Here is a 24,763-nt window from a genome sequence, read left to right on the forward strand (position 1 = left end):
CTGTAGTAATAACCTGTGTGAGATGTTGTCTACCCAGGAAGTTTGCCTGGGCTTAATAGTCTGAAGTGTTTTTATTGGAGGGTTGACAACATAAGCACACAATGCCTTTGTGACTGACTACAGTTACTAACACCCAGATTGCAAAAAAGAAATCAGGAGTTTACCATACATCACATTCTTTGTACAAACCATGTGAACAAACTGGTACAATTTCTTTCAAAGCTCCAGACATGCGAAACATATGTCAGAACTGTTCTAAACACTCTACTCACAGTCTCTCACTAAGGGATAGTCAAGAAAATATCCTTTTATGAAATATGCTAGTTTTAAGTCACTCAAAGCTGATGAATGAAATCTTTCTTGTACATGTATGTTAGAATATACGGTGATAAAAACAACCAAGAAAAAACACCTTAACTTCATTGACTTAATACAACAAAAGTATTTCATAGCCATCACATACCCCATTTATATTAAATTTCCTAAAAATTTGGAAGACTTTCCAAGACACATGATCCCCATTTAATAGCTCAATAACCCATGCTGTGTCAGCCCTTTGGTTCTGCCATGTGAGCACAAGGCTCTGTCTACTGTAGCTGTGGCAGAGGAAGAAGAGACAGGCGAACACCACTGGGTTCTTCATTGCATCAGAAAGTAACATGTTCTTTTTGTTCTTTTTTCTTTTTGTTCTTTTTTCCTTCAAAGGGCCCACCTAACTGCAAGAGGCAGGGATCTCAGACTCATCTCTGCACAAGAAGCAAAGAGACTCAGTTATCCGTGAGAACTAATGGTGTCCATCAGACTTACAAATTATCAGTATTGTGGATATTAAATCTGTCAGTAATAGAGAAGTCATACATATATAGTTTATCATCAGGAGAATCATTTAGAAGATTACTGAGAAGTAAAAAGAAAGAAAAAAAGAAAGAAAGAAAGAAGGAAGGAAGGAAGGAAGGAAGGAAGGAAGGAAGGAAGGAAGGAAGGAAGAAAAGAAGGAAGGAAGGAAGGAAGGAAGGAAGGAAGGAAGGAAGGAAGGAAGATAACAAGTCAACCAAGGAAACTAACTGTAAAAGAGACTTCTCTAAAAATAAAAGATATTGTCGCCCCTGGCTGGTTGGTTCAGCAGTAGAGCATCAACCCAGCGTGTGGAGGTCCCAGATTTGATTTCCAGTCAGGGCACAAAGGAGAAGCACACATCTGCTTTTACACTTTTTTCCCTCTCCTTCCTCTCTGTCTCTCTTTTCCCTTCCCGCAGCCAAGGTTTCATTGGAGCAAAGTTGACTGGGGCGCTGAGGATGGCTTGCAGGGGTCCCCAAACTTTTTACACAGGGGGCCAGTTCACTGTCCCTCAGACCACTGGAGGGCCGCCACATACAGTGCTGCTCTCACTGACCACCAATGAAAGAGGTGCCCCTTCCGGAAGTGCAGCAGGGACCCGGATAAATGGCCTTAGGGGGCTGCATGCGGCCCGCAGGCCGTAGTTTGGGGATGCCTGCCCACCTCAGGCGCTAGAATGGCTCTGGCCACAATGAAGCAAAGTCCCAGATGGGCAAAGCATCGCCCCCTAGTGGGCATGCTGGGTGGATCCTGGTCGGGTGCATGTGGGAGTCTGTCTGACTGCCTCCCCGCTTCTAGCTTCTGAAAGATACAAAAATAAAATGAAAATAAATAAATAAAAATGAGAGATATTGTCATCTTGCTTACCCATGTCAGTATCAAACCTTTTTAAAAAGGACGATATACTTTTCTCCTGTGTAGAGAGGTACCATCTCATAATAAAAACAAGTAAGCATTTTAATGACCTTGAAGACTTTGGAGAAATCTGAGACAGTTTTTGAAGAAAGAAAAATTCTCTATATCTTAGTGGTGTGAGCCCTCCAAAAGGATATGGATGGAACGTCTAGCAGTTTTGAACACGTGTAGCTTACTGAATACTTTCTATGGGCCTGACTTTTTGGTAAAAAATCACATATGTTAGTTAATTATTCTTTACAAGAATCTCTTAAAATAGATATTTTAATAACTCTCTTTTTAATATAGTATAGGATTAGACAGCTAAATTTAATAGGTAAATTAGATAGGTAATTGAGAAAGAGTCAGAATGTGAACTTAGATCTGTCTTGCTCTGAAACACGTGTGTATAACTAACTACTAGGAAAACTGTTGCTCAAAAGACGATGACCTCATAGTCTCAAATAAAGTTGTGTTATCAAGCATGGACAAATGAAGCAACTGAGACTATCCTTCACCCTCAATAATTTGACCTCTCTGTCATAATTTTATCCATGAAATTTATAAAATGCCTTTATGATAAAATATTATAAAAATGATGACCATGTGAGATTATTACTACAAGTGATCTTATTTTTATGCTGACTTATTATGAGCTTATTTCAATATGTAGAGAATTGTGCTTCAAGTTAGCACAAGGAACATAATGATTCAAGATGGATAGGAGATCTATCCTGTATCCTTATGTCTGCAAGCTATCAGGAGGAGAGGGGCATCTTATAAGGGTAGAGGTAACGGAAGCTCTGAGGATATAGTGGGTTAAGGATGAAACAGAACAGGCAAAGAAGAAACGGACAAGATCATTCATTGCCTTCAAAGACCTTACTTCTTGCCCAGAGAAATAGAATAAATACATAAAAGTCTAACTGATGATCAGAATAGGATGTCACTCAAGGAAGACTATTATAGTCAGCTTTAGTGAAAATGTGCAAAATGAGCTGGTTAGGAAAATGATTGAAACAAAGAGCTTCAGTATGGGGAAATGGGTATAACATGGTATTTAGAATCAAATTTGAAACCAAGTTCTTCCTCTTAGTATTTACATGATTTTGGTTAAGTCATTTTATTGTTTTTTTGGCTTAATTGTTATCTAAAAAGTGGGGATACTAGCAATTATGTCTTAAGTCTGTTGGTCTATTTGATGAAATAAGCATATAATATCCTAACACCCTACTTGGAGCAATATTCTTCCTTATTCTTGCTTCCTGTCTGGTATAATCACTTATGTTCTGCCAACCAATTTCTTAATTAACCTTTTGAGTCGTGATTTTTTTTTCATGCTCACTGACCGCCCAGGAATGAGTTGTTATTTTTTTTCAAAAAATGAAATTAGTTTCAGTTACAGTTTTATTAACTTAAAATCATGTGTGTTTGATAACCAATTTATGGAAACAGGAAGAATATATATTTGCCTTTTAAATGTTGCCTTACACATTTTTAAAATAAGTTGATTGCATTCTGGTTGGTCAGGAGGCAGGAGGATGTACATGTACGTTCGTACTACTCAAAAGGTTAAAGAAGCATTTATTGAATTCTTACTATAGTAATCACTCTTCCAGTTGCTTAGGATTGATTGAGTGTTGAACAAACCTGACTCCTGCTTTCTTGGACCTTCTAATCTGGTCAGAGTTCATAAAAAACAAACAGGTAATCAAATAATTATACACGTTCATTTCAAATATTGGTACATTTCTGAGGTAACTAAAAGTGTGATGTCTGACCACTATGCTGTATGCCTGAAACTAATATAAAATAATATTGAATGTAAACTCTATTTAAACATTTTTTTAAAAATGTAAAAAGTAAAAAGAAATGGGTCACGTGATAGTTTCAGGGGGTAGATAGCCAGGGAAAACCTCTGATAACGTGATGTCTGAAGGAATGAAATTGGGATCTTTCTTCCAGAGGAAATAACATGTGTAAAGACAAAGATTGATGGATGAGATTCAAGTTTTGGTGGAACTAATGAGTAGACAGAGCTTAGTGAACACCAGAGAGAGTGATAGAGAAGGTGGCAGGAAGGCATGGACCAGACGACATAGGTTCTTTCAGACCTTGGTGAAGAGTCTGGGTTTCTTCCCAGAGTCAGCTCTGACTATGACCTGGGGCCATGCCAAGGAGTCCAGGAGGAGGTGCTGGGGGTGGAATCTTGCAGCTAGAAGGCAAGGACTTTGAGCGCCATGACTGGGAATTCCAAGTTTCATTATAACACTTTAACAACTAGATCCAGCTCTTCCAAACAGCCCAGAACCCTTTTCTTGCTTGACCAAATGTGATCATGAGCTGACTCACATTTTTTTCAACTCATTTCTTCCAGGCCATTGATCCATGTAGCCTGGTCCAACCATGCTGAATTTTCAGTCCAGCGAATCAACTCCCTTTCGCTGCCTCTCTGACTGTGCCTTGGGCAATTTCCCAGGTATTTCTTCCATTTGGTTCCTAGTCATGCCTCTGTTCCTGTTTTCATTATTTTAAAAATGGAGAGGATGTGTTTCTGCTGAAGTTGTCCAATCTTGTTTTCACTCTCCAGGCTCCAAAGTGTGCTGTCTGGGTGCTAGCAGATGAATGAGGCAGAAAAGCCACTGATACAATCTCCCTTTCAGTTTCCAAATGTTCCACTGTTCACCTGGTTTTGTTTTCCCTCCTTAAAGTGCGTCTAAATATGTCTTTCCCTTCTCTCTCAAGGTAATCTTTTTTATTGCTTTTACTTGTAACATTTGCCTTTGATGGTTTCTGGATATGTTTAAGGTCAAAGATATTCTCTTCTGTGCTTAGTTATCATGTCTGTGCTTTAACTTTGTTATTTCATTTTGTTCTTTGAATCTTTGGCTTATTTTTCAGATCTCTGTTCTTAGAAATTCTTTTAATTAGAGCCTCACAATAGCATTTTTTAAGGAAACTTTTTGTCCCCCATAATTTTTAGTGTGTCAGATGGTATCTTATGGATGGTGTTGTGTACAATAAATACCACCTCACAGAAGCTCAACATTCTTTCATTGGTTTTGTTGTGTTACTTCTGTTTTAATACCCAATGAGCAATTGGTTGCTATACACTCTTAAATCAATTACTTAATTGTCTCTGTTTATACATAGTAAATCTAAGAAACTTCTCAAATAAGTGCCTTCAGGAAATTTAAGATCATTTTCTAACTGTTATTACTCCTTTACTTCCCAGAAATCATGGCAACCACAAGGATTCAAAATAGAATTGCATGTCTATGGTGGGGGTAGGATGACCATAGATTACAGAGTTGTGAAAAAAGTTTCCTAGGTCACCGTTTGGAATATCTATACTTGGTATGTTATCCTTTATTATTTCATTCTTTTGTTTTTAATCATTTTAGAACACTTAGCATTCCTTATTGGCTGAGTTTCTTTATCCTCAGTTGTTTTATACTGTTTTGCAACAATTCTTATAACTCCGATTTATCTAAATTACCTGAAATTTTCATTCTTTAATATTCTTTTCAATGACATAGTGTTGATTTCTAAAGACAAGCACCATTGTTTTTTAATGTAGGTTTTCTTCAAACTTGACCCCAGATTTCAAAAAAATGTTTAAAGTTTGTCATAAAATATAATTATTTCTCTATGTATTTCTAAAATTTGCTAGTTGAAGTATGGTATTGATACAGTTATAGATATACATTAGTATGTTCAAATGCATATATTTTGATCCTTATAAAACAATATAACTACAGGATAAACTTATGAGAAATTAAACAAAGGGTACCATTCTACTTTAATCTAAAGATACTGTTTTAATACAAAAACTGCTTGCACTTCAGATCATATAGGTTCAGCTTTTGAGAAGCTTATTATGCTTCTGCACACCCAGAACTTGCTAGATCCTGGGACCATGAAAAAGAAGTAGAATATTCTCTTAGTTCACAACAGGTCCCAGTGCAGTGTGCAGCCTTGTACAGAGACCACTTGAGAATCAAATGTCAGACTCTGGGATAGAATGATTGGGTGTTCATGGAAAGGGGACAGAGGAAAATTCTCAGCAAAGGTAATTTCTGGGTTTTATCATAAAGGATAAGTTGGGCTAACAACACAGGAAGAGTAGGAAGGTCATTCTAGGAAAAAGAAATGTGTGAACCTAGGCACATGCCACAGCTTCATCTGGGGTTATAAACAATTGACTGTTGTAGTAATAAGACCCAAGTGATGGTAAGTGTTAGAAATTAAATTTTGCCCTGACTGGTTGGCTCACTGATAGAGCATTGGCCTGATATGTGGATGCCCCAGGTTTAGTTCCCAGTCAGGACACACAGGAGAAGTGACCATCTGCTTCTCCACCCCTTTCTCTCCCCCTTCTCTCTCTCTTCCCCTCCCACAGCCACGGCTGGATTCATTTGAACAAGATAGCCCCTGGCACTGAGGATGGCTCTGTGTCCTCCACTTCAGGCACTAAAATAGCTCAGTTGCCAAACAATGGAACAGTAGCCCCAAATGGGTAGAATATCACCTGGTAGAAGGCTTGCCAGGTGGATCCTGATCAGGGTACTTATGGGAGTGTCTTTGCTTCCCTGCCTCTCACTTAATTTTTAAAAAAAGAAATAAATAAAAATTTCAGCCAATTGTAATCTCATCTGTCCGTCATACTTTAAACATAGTTTTATTGAAGGAATATGCACATGACAGCTGTATTAATTTTTATACATACATGCTTGTATATTTGCATAGGTGTATATGTATGTATAGAGTACTGCACTTAATATAAAGTCATATGACTACACTTTTTATTTAACAATAATTGTTAAATATTATGTATGGTTAAATAATCATAAAATAAATAAAATAATATTATGGCTACTGCTGAAATTAATATCATTAATCTTAAGTTTCTGTTTTTGTTTTGCTTTGTTTTGTTTTTGACCTATAGCCTGAATTATTACTTTAGACTATGTTCTAGGCTTGCATATACTCTAACATAATATAGAACACCTTTATGATTCTTGATACAGATTAAAGATTACTTAACAAAATATTTTTAACCAGTTTAACTTACCACCTACAATGCAAATTTAGATGCATACGTTATCCAACATGCACCGCTAACACTGGTGATTTTTTTTCTTACATTTTGCTAATTTATTGGACAGAATATTTCTGTCTCTTTAGTATCGGATCCTTGTGGTGCAATAAGACTTACTCTAATGTCTTAATAATGTTATGAGGATTAATTTAAGTAATGAATAAAAATGGCTTAGCACACTGACACATATAAGTGTACGATAAATTATAGCTATCATATTATTATTATCTCCAACTAATAAAGATGATCTTATTCTATTTTTTCTCCTCCTGGATATATTGCAGAATTAATAACTTAATGAATACTTAATGCTCATGTTAAAAACACATTTTTACTTTATACTAGTGATTGACTACCAGCTTACAATGCCTACAACTATAATGAGGTGCAAAAAGCCATGTGATTGTTTGATCTCCACCAAAGTATCAGCCCATGTAGAGACTCTAATACAATTGAATCAGATTTTTTTTGGTGGCAGCGGTGGAATGAGTCAGATTCTTAAGGTTTAAATTATGGAAAAATAAATGAGGGAGCCCAATAGACTCACCACATTTTGTAAAGAAAACCGACTCCTATAGCTGAATGCTTCTCTTGTTCTAGAAACTATCCAAAAGTGGAAGTCATCTGTCTAAATATGTTTTGCTAAAAAAAAAAAAGAAAAAAAAGAATTATGGGAGGTATAAATAAACATGTAGTTCTTAGATATTAAGAAATCAAACTTTAAGTACCATGGTGTAATCTTAATATAGTCCAAAAATAAAACGATAAAATAAAAAGTGTAGTTAAAAAATGAGTCAGTGTTAGTTCTAACAGTGGCACATTGTGCTTCGTCTCCTATGTACACCAGTAATTTGCACATAGTAGCATCCTTTTTAAAGCTGTTTCTCTCAAAGCATTTGTCTACTTAGCCTAAGTTATCAAATTTATAGTCATCGTGTTTTTCATATTGTTTCCCTATACTTTCGCTGTCTGTAGGATCTGAGGTGATGTTCTCTGTTCATTCTTGATGTAAATAATTTGTGTCTTCTCTCTTTTTTTAATTATTTTAATTTTTATTTTTTTACAGAGACAGAGAGTGAGTCAGAGAGAGGGATAGACAGGGATAGACAGGCAGGAATGGAGAGAGATGAGAAGCATCAATCATTAGTTTTTCATTGCACGTTGCAACACCTTAGTTGTTCATTGATTGCTTTCTCATATGTGCCTTGACCGTGGGCCTTCAGCAGACTCAGTAACCCCTTGCTGAAGCCAGCGACCTTGGGTTCACGCTGGTGGGCTTTTTGCTCAAACCAGATGAGCCCGCGCTCAAGCTGGTGACCTCAGGGTCTCGAACCTGGGTCTTCCGCATCCCAGTCCCACGCTCTATCCACTGCACCACTGCCTGGTCAGGCTCTCTCTTTATTCTCAATTAATTTGGCCAGAGTTTTATCAGTTTTATTACCGACCTTTTCAAAGGATCACTTTTGGTTTAATTGATTCTATCTATTTCTTTTATATTTTCAAATTCACTGATTTCTAGTCTTATCTTTACTATATTTTTCTTCTTTTTACTTTGAATTTAATTTGCTTTTTTTTTCTAGTTTCTTAGATTGAATCTTCAAAGACTGATTTGAGGCATTGTTTTCACCTACATATATATATGTATGTGTTCACACTGTGTATGTGTTCACACATAATTTAATCATAGGCATATTTTGGTATTTGGGGATCTATCACTATTTCAGCAACTTTTAAAATATCACTAACCAAATGATAAGACAATGTAATTCTTCTGACATTAAGATCTTGGGTGATGATTTTCAGAAAATCTTCATTTACTGGCTCGATTAACTGAGATTTTTAAGAACCTTTCCTTTCTGTGACATCATTCTCATCATTAATCAGCATACATATTTTATTTACAATCTATTTGATTTAATATATATTTTGAGGGCCTACCACTTTTTTCTATAAAGTAACTTACTAATTTGAGCCTTCCTTTGTCCACTGTAAAATAGGATAGTACCCACAATTCTATCTATATATTTGGAAGTTGTAATAAATCAGAAGATAAATAGAAAACCTATTTGGCTCTAGAATTGTAATCATTTTTAAGTATTCACTAGAAATGCAACCAACTGTTAGCCATCAAGAATTGTATACATCCAAATTGATATTATAATGATTATTATCAAGCAAAAACACTGGCATTCTAGCGAAAGGTGCTATGTTCCTCTGAACCACAAAAGGAAAATAAAACTACTTTTGCCCCCAGAACTTAATTATACTTGGACTACCACTTTGTAGAAGTCTTTGAATGATCTTATATTGTTTCTAACTCAATGTTGCATGATTTTTCCTTCCCTAGGCAGCTAATTAAATCAGTGACTGAACTCTTTAATTCATATTAAGGCAATTAGAAATTCCTATTTCTTCTCAACTAGTTTCCTCACATAATTGCACAGTTTCTTTTTCTAGAATCTTGAAGACGCAAGATTGACTGAATTTAGTGGGTTACTTTTTGAGCCACCAATAAAGACTGATTTCCCAAGACTTTGGCCAACTGGTATCCATCTGAATGGAAGATGGTTTGATTGCTCAAGAAATGAGCTAGTCACTGTCTTAATGTGTTTTTTGATTAATCCACTTCAATGATTCCGAATTTGTGCCATCTACTTTAAAAAGAAATTTAACTTGTGAAGCATGAATTCTTATTTTTCATCCAGAGAGGATTAGTGGAAAGAAAATTAAGTTCCCTCATCTAAGAAAGTACCTCAGGGAATTGTTCACCTATCAATGTATGGGAGAGTTTCAGCCTGTAACTTACCTAATTTCATTAGCATTAATGGGAGTTTTGTGTGAAATCCTGTGTGAATCATTACTTTAGGAGATCTGTAAGAGTTTGTTGATTACTTTTATTTTGTAATGGCTCTATTCTCCAGCTCCAATTTTTAACTCATTAGGCTCGCAATAGATGTTAAATTTTGGAAGGAATCAAACTTGGACTTTCACAGGTAATTAAATCAGAGTAGCATCACATAGAAGCACTCACCTTTGTAAATGTTAGATGCTTGTTGCCTGTTAGGTCTCCAGACACTTTGCTGGCTTACTGTCTAGAGTGTGTAAATTCTCAGAATTGAGTATTTTATTTTCCCTTAACTATGTTGTTTTATTAATTTGTATTCATTTATGAAATTTCTTGCTAAAGCCCATTTTTTTCCCCTAATTGTTGGGCCATAAATTCTGTACTCACTTGGATAATCCTCTGATCACTCTTCCCTCCCCTTTCCTGGGCTTCATAACTCACAATGACTTTTACATAGTATGAAAAAGAATTTGTGTTTAAGCCAGGATAATTTTGAAAGTAAAGGAGGGGGGTTGGTGGAGGATGTGAACCCTGGGTACACATGTACAAATGCTAATTAGGGTGTTTTAGGGGTTCTCAGTGACCTGGGCTCTTTTTGGGCCTTATGTGATCTATGTGGCTGGAAGGAAGATGGAGAGAGAAGCCCAGCCGGATATGCATCCTGAACTCTTCTGGCTGAGGTCCTGAAGTTTTCACCTCCAGGAACCTTCTTTTTAGGACCTAGGACATTTGAGCAGCCTTAAGGCCTGAGATATGTGAACGTTTGGGGAATTCTGAAGAAGGAGAGTGACCTCTGAATAAAATAAAATTCAGATTAGTTACTTGGTGCATGACAAAGACAGCACCAGAAATCTGATACTATTTTTCTTTCTTTGATGAAAGTCTTACTTGGTGTGTAATAAAGGAGATGTGTTATGGAAAAAAAACAGTAGACATGAATCCACAGAGACTCCATCATAACTGGATCTCAATCAATGGTGGTGTAAGTGAATATTCAAGTGGTTGGATCAGAATTCAGTTCCATGTTAATTCACTGTGGAACATGAAGTGGAGTCTCAATTCAGAATATTATATCCTTAATGCAGAAGAATAAGTCTTATAAGAAGATGATGGTGTATACCATGTTAGTGTATATTAGGCAGGGGGGAGTGATATAGAATCATTTGAAGAAATCTTGAAACTTTTTTAGCTGACTACTAGTAGTTTATGAAATGAAATGCATCTTCCCCTTCCATCAAATTTCAATAGGTGTCAGCCACTTCTGAGTGCTGGCTTCCTAAAGATAAAGAGAAAAATAAAGGGAAAATGTCCAGTAAAGCAAACTAGAAAACTCAAGACAAATATATGAAGGCTTTGATATTCTTGATGTAAAAATAGTAAACAACAACAAAACACCACACAGTGAATGTTTCCAAACAATCATACATTGAAGACCACGATGCTAAAAAAATGACACAAGGCTCTCAATCACAGAAGAGTGAGCACTGTTCTCAGCCATCGACTTCTAATAGCATTTCTTGATAGAAACCAAGAAGATGTCAATGAATTTGAGTAAAAAAAAACACAAGACAAAGAAGAAATTATAGAATCTTGTTTTCCCCTTAATGCCATTGATCTTTGTGTGATCTGCCAAGGTTGACTGAAAAATACTCATAGAGTATATGGCTACATAGGACATATTATGGCATGTTTCAATGGGCCAAGAAGCCTTGAAAAGTATGCAAGGTGATTAAGTTCTAAAGATCTGCTGTACAACATAGTGCAATAATATAGTGAGAATAGATCTTATGTTATGTGTTTTTTAAAATTTTTTAGATTTATTATTATTTTTGAAAGAAAGAGACAAACAGGAATGGAGAGAGAAAAGGAAGAGCAAAAGCGGTAGAAGCATTAACTCATAGTGTGTCACTTCAGTTGTTCATTGATTGCTTCTCATTCGTGCCTTGACCAGAGAGCTCAAGCCAAGCCAGTGCCTTGGGCTCAAGTTTATCATTTTGATGATCCCATGCTCAAGCTGGCAATACCACACTCAAGCTGGTGAGCCTGCGCTCAATCTGGACAAGCACACACTCAAGCCATTGACCTTGGGGTTTTGAACCTGGGACCTGAGTGTATCAGGTCGATGCTTTATCCACTGCACCACCATCAGTCAGGCATGTTAAGTGTTTTTAACACATGCATACACACACACACAAGAATGCAAGAAAATTGTTCGAGGTGATGGATATGTTTAATGCACTGATTGTGCTGATGGTGTCATGAATGTATGCTTATGTCTAAACAACAAAAAAAAGTATACATTAAACATGCAACATTTTGTATATCAGTTATACCTTGGTTAAGCTTTAAAAAAGACAGAAGTAAGTCCTACCCCTTGGAAGATAACCAACAAATGATTGTGCTACCTTGTTTCCTCTAGTTGACCTGTTCATAAAGTTAAACTTATATATTTCTAACAAAATAACCCTAAAAATTTAGACAAACATGAGATACATTTTAATTTTTTTACATATATCAAAACAAGGAAGTATCTCAATCCATGTAAATTTCTTCTCTTTAGTCTAATTTACCTACTTTGGGAGGCAGTACTGAATATTTACTTCTTTTTAGAAAATTTAACTGCTATTTTTATTTTATATTTGGGTTTTAATGTGATTTGAATTGGATATACTTCTCATCTGTTACCTTTTCCCTCATATTTTAAATCCTATCCACTTCCTCTTAAATGAGAAGTATCTGATTTTTATATCATCTAAGTAGGGCATTTAAATGTAAATTATTTAATACTTTTCATGTAAGGAGAAAAAGTTTATTTGAAAGATTTAATATTAAAATTTTAGACACCTTTTAATCTTCCAATTCTTACTTTCTTTGCTCTTTCAGTAATTCTTAAAATGTTCTTTCCAGATAAAAAATAAATTGGTATTCATTTTAGAGCTATGTAACTAAAAATGTACTTGTTGTAATCCAGCCACTGTGGTAAGGAAAGTTTTTGAGAATAGCCACCATTACTCCACAAGACAGAATTTTTATGACTTTGTAATAAAACATAAAGTTGTGTTTGTAGGTCTGACCTGTATGCCAGGCTCTTTCTAAAACTTGATTTCAAGATCTAGTGGAATCTATTATTTTCCTAAATTTGAAAACCAACTCTAAGATACTATGAAGTACCTTTCGGGGATGGGTTCTATAGTTGTGAGGAGACCTCAGACATTTGCTTAAGGCAAGTTCTAGAAACCAGTGAACTCAGAAAGATTCATTCAAAATTGAATAATGTAAAAATTTTCATTTTAAAAACTAGTCAGGAAGGTCATAACTTCTTTCTAAATTATCCACAAATTATGCATCAATTTTATTCAAGAAAGACAAGGTCAGAACATAGGATTCTAAAATAGCATTCAAACTTCTTGATTTATATTTAAATATGAATCTTACTTGAGAAAAATAGTGTAAATAACCACTTTGACTTAGGGTCCCTGTGTTTTTCCTCCTATAGGTAACAGTCATATGACAATAACAGCAACTGAACTAAAGCTTTGGAATAGAAACGAGGGACCATTCTGCACAGAAACTTTGTGTAATAGTTACTAACAGTATATTGTCATTATAAATTTCAAAAGCAAAACCCTCACACACACAGACACACAAATGATTTGCCCATTTATGCACATATAAGTAGGAAACAAACAGCTAAAGGGATCAGTATTTCAGCTAGAGCGATCCTCAACCACAGTAAAGCTGTATTAGTTTGGGGTGTATAACACTTCAGCTAGACTAAGGAGAATTCATTTTTTCTAAGGAGAGTTGGTGGCATAAATGAGATGATGAACAATGTGTATCCAGGGTAAATGTACGTAATGGTGCTATTTATCCACATTCAAATCTACCTGCAAATGGAATCTCTCATTCTTTGTACCTATGGATTACTAACACAGTCTTTATATTTCACATTGTTAGGTTCATTGCACATGTATTTGCTATCAAATAAAAAAATTATTAAAAGGTTTAGTTAAGAAAAAAATGAAAGAGGAACTATTAATGATTATGTAAGGATAACAGGCATAGTGAGTCATGTTACCTTTCACTCCAAACAACTATATACTCATTTACACTGGTACATCCCTGATCCTTAAATCTAGAAGAGCTCCACTTATAAAATACAAACAGCCTAGTTTCACTTATTACAACTTTCTACCCACCTAGCTCCCAATTACTTTTATCCCAACTTGACTTTCATATGACCAAGATCACCATTCTTTTATAATTTCTACTTTTTCTTAGGTATCCATATTGTATTCTCCCCACCCACTACCCTCTCAATTTTGAACAGATTGCAAATCAACCCCTCCCTAATATTTTTTATTCAGTCAGTATTCTCTTCCCTTCAGTACAAAGAACACTAAATCTGGACCACACCCAATGTCATTCTTTCCTAATCAAGTGTCAGGTTCGGTATACTATTCAGAGGAAACCAGAGCCTTCAAGGATCCTGCCCCTTTAAGTACATTTTTTTCCTGCATCAAATGGACACTCAAGACTGTTTAACAACCCCATTTTCTCAATATTCTTTTTATCATTTTAGCTATATTATTTTATTTTTTCTTTATATTAAAATTATTGGGGTGATACTGGCTAAAATTTTTTTTCAGCTTTCAGGTGCACAATTGTACAACACATCATCTGTACACTAGAGTGTGTTCACCAGCCCAAGTCGAGTCTCCATCTATCAACATTAACTCCCCGCTATCCTCCTCCATGTTTCCTCACCTGTCCCCATTCCCCAGGCCAACACCACATTGTTGTCCATGTCCTTATGTTTTTCTAGTTTTTTTAATTTTTTTTTCTCAATCCCTCCACCCTTCCCCAAACAGCTGTCAGTCTGCTTTCTATCTGTGAGTTTGTCTCTACTTTGCTTGTTAGTTTATTCTGTTCATTAGATTCCACATTTGACTGAAGTCATATGGTACTTGTCTTTCTCTGCCTGGCTTATTTTGTTTAGCATAATTCTCTCCAGGTCCATCCATGCTGTTCTAAAGGTAAGTTATCCTTCTTTTTTTTTTTAAGGCCAATTAGTATTCCACTGTGTATATGTACCAAAGCTTTTTTATCCACTCATCCACTGATAGGCACTTGGATTGCTTCCAAATCCTGGCTGTTGTAAATTACGCTGCAATGAACATAAGGGTGTTATATTCTTTTGAAGTAGTTCAGATTTCTACAGATAAATTCCCAGAGGTGGAATCACTTGGTATAAGGCAGTTCCATTTTTAATTTTTAAGGTAACCCCATGCCGCTTTACACAGTGGCTGCCCTGCTCTGCATTCCCACCAACAGTGCATGAGGGTTCCCTTCTTTGCACATCCTTGACAAGACTTGTTGATTGTTGATTTATCAGTGATAGCCATTCTGACAGGCTGAGGTGATATCTCCTTGTGGTTTTAATTTGCATTTCTCTGACAATTAGTGACATTGAGCATCATTTCATATGTCTGTTGGCCATCTGTATGTCCTCTCTGGAGAAGTGTCTATTCAGATCCTTTGCCTATGTTTTAATTGGAATGTTTGATTTCTTAGTGTTGAGTTTTATAAGTTCTTTAAAATTTTTGGATATTAAGCTCTTAGCAGATGTATTGGCAAATATGTTCTCACACTCAGTGGGTTGTCTTTTTATTTTGTTGATGGTTTTTAGCTATTTTAAATCTTGGCCATCTCCTTCAAACCTTCTGCTCACCAACTCTAACCTAATTGGGGCTTTCATTTTACCTACTATTTTATAAAAAAAAAATTAATGCCATTAAAATTAAAAATCACTTAATGCCAAACCAATAAAAGTAAATATTTGCCTTTTACACTCACCACACTGTAAGAGACACCTTTTTCTTTTGAAAGATTAATTCATTTACCTGAGTTCTGGAATCTGTAACTTTGTCTTTCTTTCCCAAGAGACATTGCTACATTGATTCTTTCCCTTCTTTCAGCAATGTCATTAAAAAAAATTAGGTAACTTTGGTTGGGAGAATACAGACAAACATTTACAGGGGAAAAACGTGAGAGCTAGAGAAATATCTAAAGTCATGCTGCTTGAACTTGGAAGATCTAGAGAATTAAGATAGAAATGTGTGTTATTTACTAACGACTGCCCCTTTAAATTATTTAAACATCCTCAGGTCTCTCTAATCCTAAACCAAATGTCACAAATTAATCTTGGAATAATTGTCTATTCTTACCATCTCCAATTTTTGCATCTTCTATTCACTTGTCAACTCAAAACCATCTGGTTTTATCCTACTCTCTTCTCAGGACACTGCTCTGTTGCCCTGACCATCTGTGAGATACTTACTGTCAAGATCACTTGTCCTTTCTGAGTCTTACTTGATATTTGATATTTTTAATCACTCAGTGCTCTTTCTCTGAGTTGTGTGACACCACTCATGTCAGCTTTCCCGCTCTCTCTTGGTTTTCTTCGTGTACTCATATTTTCTTCAATAGTTCTCAATTATTGATCATTAAAAGGGTTTGGTCTTTGGTCTTCTCATCTATGATGATGGTCTGGAGGAGGACCTGTTTGCTGATGCTTCCCAGAAATGCAAGAGAAGTCTGTTTGAACTCTTATTCACTACATCACCACCTCCTCCATAACATACCTGGAGCTTTAGAGTTTTCTCTCTTAATAACTCATATGTGCAGTGAAAACCTTTGAACTAAGAAGTGGCACTGTAGATGAGAAAGTATGCTGGTGGCCACAGCCATGAATGTAGAGTGTCAGGGCTTTGGCTTCTCAGAGTGCAACTGGGTTTCCCTGAACCCTCTTCTGATGATACAGCCTGATATACAGGGTTTTCCCTCCCACCATCTCCCTCACTTTTACTGGTGCTAAGGCTGAAACTCTTGTCTTAGCATGCATCTGTCTGTGGTCACTACAAATGTGCACACAGAACATTTCTGCCAATATTTTGGTTGTAGGGAGAGAACAATAGTTCTCAATTTTATAGAAACTATATAGTGGGACTTGCAAATAAAACTCATAGGAGTTTTTTGATTAAGGACTGAGGTATGTAGGTCCTCTTAACTTGCAGAGCTGGACACTCTGATCATTTTTCTGGGTTCCTGACTCTTAGACAGTTTATATCTGCAGATATCAATGGCTAGGTAACAATGGTTCTCTCACTGAAAAAGCAGCAATGAGTACTGTTGACACGGAGACACATCAATTTTCTTAGGAAACGGACCTAGTGTAATACCCAGCATGCCTCTCCCTTTCTCTTCAGTGGCAAGAGGAGAAGAGAAATGTCCTGTAGTGAGCAAGTGCTAAAATATACCATTAGCAAAATTAACTGCTGAGTTCTTGGATTGGTCTTGCTTAAGGGTAATTTAGTCTTCTTTGAAGACAGGGTCTAGGTTAGAATGTACTTCTGTTTAATTAGATTTTTTATCCATTGTGTGCCTACCCACTATCTTTTATGTCCATTTGTACTATTTTAGTGACTACAGAACAGAGACAGGTGACTGGAGGAGAAAGGGAATGTTGGTGGAAATGGAAGAAGAAAGAATAGATTAACGAGAAAATTCTTAGGTCTACATGAAAGTCCCCAGGGGTTTTCACATAGAGCTCTGCGCATGTCTACATCACTGCAGCAATCATTATCTATTTTTCATTATCTGCTTTTAGAAGAAAGATCTTCAAAAGAGGGGAACATTCTTTTGTTTGTCTAAATAAACTATAGTTATCTAACATTGTGCCTAGCTCATAGTAGTCAAATGCTTACAGATTTAACTAAATAAACCTTTGCAATGACCAAGAAAGTCTCAATGGAGTATTTGTCTTCTCAGAAAAATAACAACAGTTTTGACCATATCCCATTAACCATTGTAGTTTTATTGCTACCCTTGGATGAATTTCTCACATAACTTTTTTCATGTAATAGTAATATCCTACTAAAATGTTAGCTTTTCATTGCTCCTTTTATTACAAAAATGTTCACAAAAGAAACAGAAAAGGTAAAATATCAGGCAGGTCTATTATAGTACCTTTGTATCCCACATGCCCAAAGTATAAATTTCTGGACTAGTCTAATACTACAGCGCAGCACGTATCCTTACATAACAAATTCAAACCCATCATTAAGAATCAAATATAGGATAGGTCATAATAATACACATTAAAACCTTTCCAGGTTCTCTTCTTTCCCCCACTCACTCATGAAATTTATGTAGCTACACACACACCATATATTATGAAGCAGCATAAAAAACTCTTTCACACATAATTGTGATGGTGATGCCTTAGGCATTTATATATATATCTTGTCCTATTTTTGTCTAATATTTGTCTGTTTTGTCCTATCTTTATCACTCTTTCTGCACTAAAAAGTCTTTTATTTTTAGGTTTATAAAAATTATGCAATTGTTCCAAGAGTTTCTAATAGAAATCAGAAAAGAACAAAATTAATACAGTGGGATTTTATAGGGTTAAATATAATTGCCTATGTTTAGATATAAATAAGATCAAAGAGACTTAATAAATATTTGTGATCTGCTTGATTTAAAATCAGTTTTAGACAATAGTTTGCAATTTTTCCCCAACATGACCAAGACAGTCAGCCAATTATTGTAATATTTCCATTAGGAAAATCAAAAGTGGGAGCTCCTCAAATCTTTTACCTGGTCTGCCAATATTTGGCGTATTGTGCTCGGTTCCAAGGACCATGTTTAAAGAGGATCAATGACTGTAAGCTGGAGTGACTGGACAGGCTTCCCCTGGAATTACAAACTCTTCTAGAGCAGTGATACTGGGAGGGAGTTCTGTTTTGGTTAATGATAAAGGTGCCATTCTCAAGATGAAAACTTTCCTAAGATGGCTTTGACCAGGTGGCTCAGTGGATAAAGCATTGACCTAGTGTACCAAAGGTCATGGGTTTGACCTTCAGTCAGGGCATATATGAGAAGCAATCAATGAGTACACAACTAAATGGAACAACTAAGTGAAAAAACAAGTTGATGTTCTCTCTCTCTGCCTCTCCCCTTTTCTTTCTTTCTCTCAAATCAATGGGAAAAAACTTCAGAAATCTATTAAAAGATGAAACCAGTGTTCCTGTGACATAATTATCTTGCTTTCTAAAATGGAGTGTGTTACAGAATACAGGAATGCTTCTTTTTTTTTTTATTCATTTTAGAGAGGAGAGGGAGAGACAGAGAGAGAGAGAGAGACAGAGACAGAGACAGAGAGAGAGGAGAGACAGAGAGAGAGAAGGGGGGAGAAGCTGGAAGCATCAACTCCCATATGTGCCTTGAGTAGGCAAGCCCAGGGTTTCAAACCGGCAACCTCAGCATTTCCAGGTCGATGCTTTATCCACTGCGCTACCACAGGTCAGGCATTATCTTGCTTTCACAAAGCTAAGGAGTGTGTCTGAGTGGTCCCTTTGACATGAAACCCAACCCACAAATAAAGCAGGTTATCACCAGCTCCATTCATCATTGTTCCTGCGATGCTGCAGATACTGAGATCGAGAAGGCAAAACAATCTGGGTGTTTTCAGGATATAGACTTTCTTCATTATGAGGATTCCTTCCCCATTAATAAAACAAGACAAAATATCAAAGGAAAAGGGAGTATGAATCACAAAACAGTACTATTTTTGTAATGGAGCGTGTTATAAGTCTATTCAAGCAGATGTACACAGAAACAGTTTGCCAAATTATTTCACAATAGTATTATAAAATATTTGTCTCAATTAAAAGCTTATGGCTAGCAACCTAAGAAAATCCTGTTGGAATGTACGTGTTCAAACCTGTCTTCAAAAACTATTTAACATGTCGATGATTACTTACGAGTCTATTTAATGTCTGGCTTTGAATTGCTTTTTCTGTGATTCACAAAAAAGTACAAGCACACCAGATGGCAATACATAAAATGGGAATAATTTAATGCTTTTGCTTAGCAAAGTACTATAACTTGGCTTACTATGAAAAGCGAATATTTTAAAGATATCAACCTTCACATTTAAATGCATGTAGGTATATGTGTGTGTACATATTTACATGTAATCTAATCTATAAAATACTTTTTTACCTCTGTATCTTGTTTGGTTATAAGGTGCATTTTCTTGTGTGTTCGTCAATGCAGCTTAATGAGCAAGTGCTTTGAAAGAAATTTTCTTTGTGATGTTTATTCATTGCAGAATAGAGATGAGAAAATGGTTTGGACAAAAATAATAAAAAATATCTGCATTAAGACCCTTGATCAACAAATGGAATATGACTATCAACCAAAGACAGGATAGTAAATGCAAGTTTTCAAAGATATTCAAATCTCTGAATTGAAACGATATGTGGACAGCTTAGTTAGGAAGTATATTCATTAATAAAATGAAACTTGTGAATTGCATGGAATGGATTTACTATGCAATTATAAATTCATGCAACAAACTATACAATTTTGCTTATTTATGTTCAGTAATAGACTTAAGGTAGTAGTCATATTTTTTTTAAATTTAAGCGTAGTTGTTTACATTTTTAACAAAAGTTATTTAAAGCATTGTGCAAATACTAGAGCCCTAATTAATATTCTGCTGTTTGTAATTTTTCTGCTGCAGATTTTAGTCAATTACAGTTAGCAGTCATACAACCATATCTATATAAATGTCAACTAAAAGGCAGACAAGTGTCTTCAAAGTATTTTATACTTCCAATGCAATGCCAAATACGATCTTCTTTCTCATTTCATAAAAATAAAAATAATATTGGGAAGTTATTCTCTCTTTATTTAGAGTGTCTCCACAAGATGTTGATGTCACCTCTGCAAAGTCACTGATGTCATCTAAAACTAGGAAAACTAGAGTTTGCTTCCTTGCATTTCAAGTCAAGCAAATCAACCCATCGTTTTTCATTTTTTTTTCTCATTCCATTAACTTCTCGCTGTCAGTCAGTGCACACCTGCCATTCCAAACCACACCAAAATATTTAACGTTCCCCTGGATATGTCTTCTATTTATATCCAACTATTTGTTTTATTTACAGCTTGAAAGCCTGCAAACTCTAGGTAAAGCTCAAAACCATCTGTGAAGCTAATCTGTCCTTCGATGAAGCTCCACTGAGTCTGTGGAACTCAACTTACCTTCCCTTTTATTTTAGAACACATGGTGAACCTCACTTGGATTCTCAATCAACACCAAGTAGCTAATCAACAAGTAAATTTCTCAATATTTAAATCAAGGTTGGGAGATGAGCATCTTTTCATATATCTGTTGGCCATTTGTATTTCTTCCTGGGAGAAGTGTCTGTTCATGTCCTCTTCCCATTTTTTTATTGAATTGTTTGTTTGTTGTTGAGTTTTATGAGTTCTTTGTATATTTTGGATATTAGGCCCTTATCTGAGCTGTTGTTTGAAAATATCATTTCCCATTTAGTTGGCTGTCTGTTTATTTTGTTGTCAGTTTCTCTTGCTGAGAAAAAACTTCTTAGTCTGATGTAGTCCCATTCATTAATTTTTACTTCACTTCTCTTGCCTTTGGAGTCAAATTCATAAAATGCTTTTTAAAACCCAGGTCCATGAGTTTAGTACCTATGTCTTCTTCTATGTACTTAATTGTTTCAGGTCTTATATTTAGATCTTTGATCCATTTTGAGTTAATTTTAGTACAGGGGGACAAACTGTAGTCCAGTTTCATTCTTTTGCATGTGGCTTTCCAGTTTTCCCAGCACCATTTATTGAAGAGGCTTTCTTTTCTCCACTGTGTGTTGTTGACCCCTTTATCAAAAATTATTTGACTATATATATTTGGTTTTATTTCTGGGTTTTCTATTCTATTCCATTGGTCTGAGTGTCTATTTTTCTGCTAATACCATGCTGTTTTGAGAAATGCAAATCAAAACTGCAATGAGATTCCACCTCACACCTGTTAGATTAGCTATTATTAACAAGACAGGTAATAGCAAATGTTGGAGAGGCTGTGGAGAAAAAGGAACCCTCATACACTGTTGGTGGGAATGTAAAGTAGTACAATCATTATGGAAGAAAGTATGGTGGTTCCTCAAAAAACTGAAAATAGAACTACCTTATGACCCAGCAATCCCTCTACTGGGTATATACCCCCAAAACTCAGAAACATTGATACATAAAGACACATGCAGCCCCATGTTCATTGCAGCATTGTTCACAGTGGCCAAGACATGGAAACAACCAAAAAGCCCGTCAATAGATGACTGGATAAAGAAGATGTGGCACATATACACTATGGAATACTACTCAGCCATAAGAAATGATGACATCGGATCATTTACAGCAAAATGGTGGGATCTTGATAACATTATACGAAGTGAAATAAGTAAATCAGAAAAAAACAGAAACTGCATTATTCCATATGTAGGTGGGACATAAAAGTGAGACTAAGAGACATTGATAAGAGTGTGGTGGTTACAGGGGAAGGGGGGAGAGGGAAAGGGAAAGGGGGAGGGGGAGGGGCACAAAGAAAACTAGATAGAAGGTGACAGAGGACAATCTGACTTTGGGTGATGAGTATGCAACATAATTGAATGACAAGATAACCTGGACATGTTATCTTTGAATATATGTATCCTGATTTATTGATGTTGCCCCATTAAAAAAATAAAATTATTTAAAAAATTAATTTAAAAAATAAATAAATAAATAAATCAAGGTTGGGTCAGGACCCAAAATTATGTATGTTAATTTATTTTTTTATTTACTGAATGAAAGGCTATATAACAATGAGGCACTAAATGGAGCTTAATCTATCAAGTGATAGATTAAAGTGATGAGGATGTCCTCTTATCCTTTTAAGTCTCAGAGGTCATGTCTCTGTTACAAAATGCTGGAGGTAGAATGAGAGTTCAACCTGCCTGCTTAGCTATTCTTGAATTTTGAGGGCTGGAGTCCTAACGGAAAGAATAGGTACACTGATAACTAGTTGGCATTTGAAGTCACAGTGCTCATCTGTCACCATCCTGTAAGCAATATATAAATTCTATGTGCAGTTGTACAAGGACTCTTGTCTTCTGAGCCCGATTCATTTATTTAAAAAGAAAGAAAGTCTCAGGCTCCCTCTGCACCCTTTGTAGGTTTGCTGACTGCCTCCTCTGCAGTTGATTAGGCCCCATTTGTTTACATACTATTAAGCAATGTTTCAGGCACCAATCTTTCAAGTTGCCAACCAAAAACATTGTTTTCAGTCTCTTAAAACATAATGAATCTGTAGACTTCTGTGCTAGGTTAACTCAATTGATTTTTTTCCCTGTCCCTTCCCCACTTTGTCACTTGACAGCTTGAAGCCAGGCCCGAAAAAGCACATTTGCATTCTTGCAGTGCGAATGGAGAATAAACCAAGCCCACGTGTCTATTTGTGTACTTCAATATAGAACTGTGCTTCCCTCAATCAAGACTTATTTTCAATATCATGGCTAACAAAAGCAATAAATGAGTTTTCTCTGACATGAGTGATAAGCTGTAGGATGTATTTCTTTAAAGGATTTTTTTCCCGTGACACTGATGAAATGCAATAAAAAAAATAGAAGCAAGTGTACAGAGGCCGCTGGAAATTCACAATGCCACCTTGCAATTTGAACTCCTTCTCCTTGTTTCCTGACATGTTAAGAACCTTCATTATAATTTAGAGTGCAGCTGATTATAAGTTTAAAAGGTTACAGTTATGTTTCAGAAAGAATTATTATTTTTTTATAAAAAGTCATCCTTTCACTTTTAAATTTAATGACTGCATTCTTGACTCAAGACTGTCATTTCATCTCCTGATCGCTTTTGGGAGTTGAGGCTGGTATGGGCTTCATAGAATGAAAAATGTCTTATGTTTATTTTCGTTCAGGCCTTAGCATTGTTTCCATATAAACTTTTCTGGGTATTTTTTTTCTGATTTTTCCCCCTTCATAATTCTTGGTACATGTTCATCTACATTATCTTTTCTTTAACTATTTCACTTCCCAGGGGTCAAAAACATTGAGCTGAACCTTATTATTTTTCTGACTATAAAGCCACATGGTTTCATCTACAAACTGGAAATCTGTGTGTGTGTGTGTGTGTGTGTGTGCACGCACGCGCTTGAGAGAGAGACAGAGAGACAGAGAGGAAGACAGAGACAGAGAGAAAGGAGAGAAAAGGAAAGTGAGAAATCCGTGTGTTACTGGGAAAGCAGAAGTGAAAGGGAAAATCACATTCTTGGTATTCCTCATAATGTAGTAATACTGTGTTAATGACAGAGTCATTTCAGTCAACACATTTTTCTTTTCATAACCTAATCTCCTTCATCTGAAAGAGAAATATATTTTTAGCCAACACTCTGAGACCAAGTCATTGATTTATGAATATAAGTTGAAGGTCTTCATGAATTTTTTCCTGACCTCCATCTGTCATTTCCTTAGTCATATCTATTTTAAGAAATATAAAACAAATTGTCCTAATGGGGCACATTATCACCTTGATATATCATGCAGGAAGACGTTCTTTTCCTTCTTATCACCCCCGTACAGAAAATTAACTTTACACCATCCTAAGCTGATTTTTTCTACATTCTTTATGTTATACTGATGATGATATACATTACTCAAATGTTAATTCATTTTGAGTATGCTCACAAGAGATTAGAATAAGTCCCTTCAAGTCTTTTGTAGATAAGAATAGACAACCAGAAACAATTGTTCTGGCATTTGAGCATTCCTGAGAAATTAATTCTCAGAGCTGCCCGCCTGATCATTATAGCGACTGCTAACTTTCTTTACTACGTATGAGTTCACACTCTAATGTGTCTGACAGGCACCATATCTGTTAGACCTCAAGCCTCATCCAAAATAAGCATAAAAATTACTTATATTACTAATCAGCAAGAGATGAAAATCTAAACTACAATGAGATAACACCTCACACCTGTTAGGATGTCTAATATAAAAATAAAATGAACCACAAAATGGCAGGTTTGGTGAATATGTGGAGAAATTAAAAGCCTTGTGCACTGCAAGCGGGAATGTAAAAATGTAGCTGCTGCAGCAAAGAGCATGGTAGTTCCTCAGAAATTAAAATTATAATTGCCATGTTTCCATAATACCATTTCTAGATAAATACAC

This window comes from Saccopteryx bilineata, chromosome 6 (assembly GCF_036850765.1).
Source record: "Saccopteryx bilineata isolate mSacBil1 chromosome 6, mSacBil1_pri_phased_curated, whole genome shotgun sequence".
NCBI classification, from domain to species: Eukaryota; Metazoa; Chordata; class Mammalia; order Chiroptera; family Emballonuridae; genus Saccopteryx; species Saccopteryx bilineata.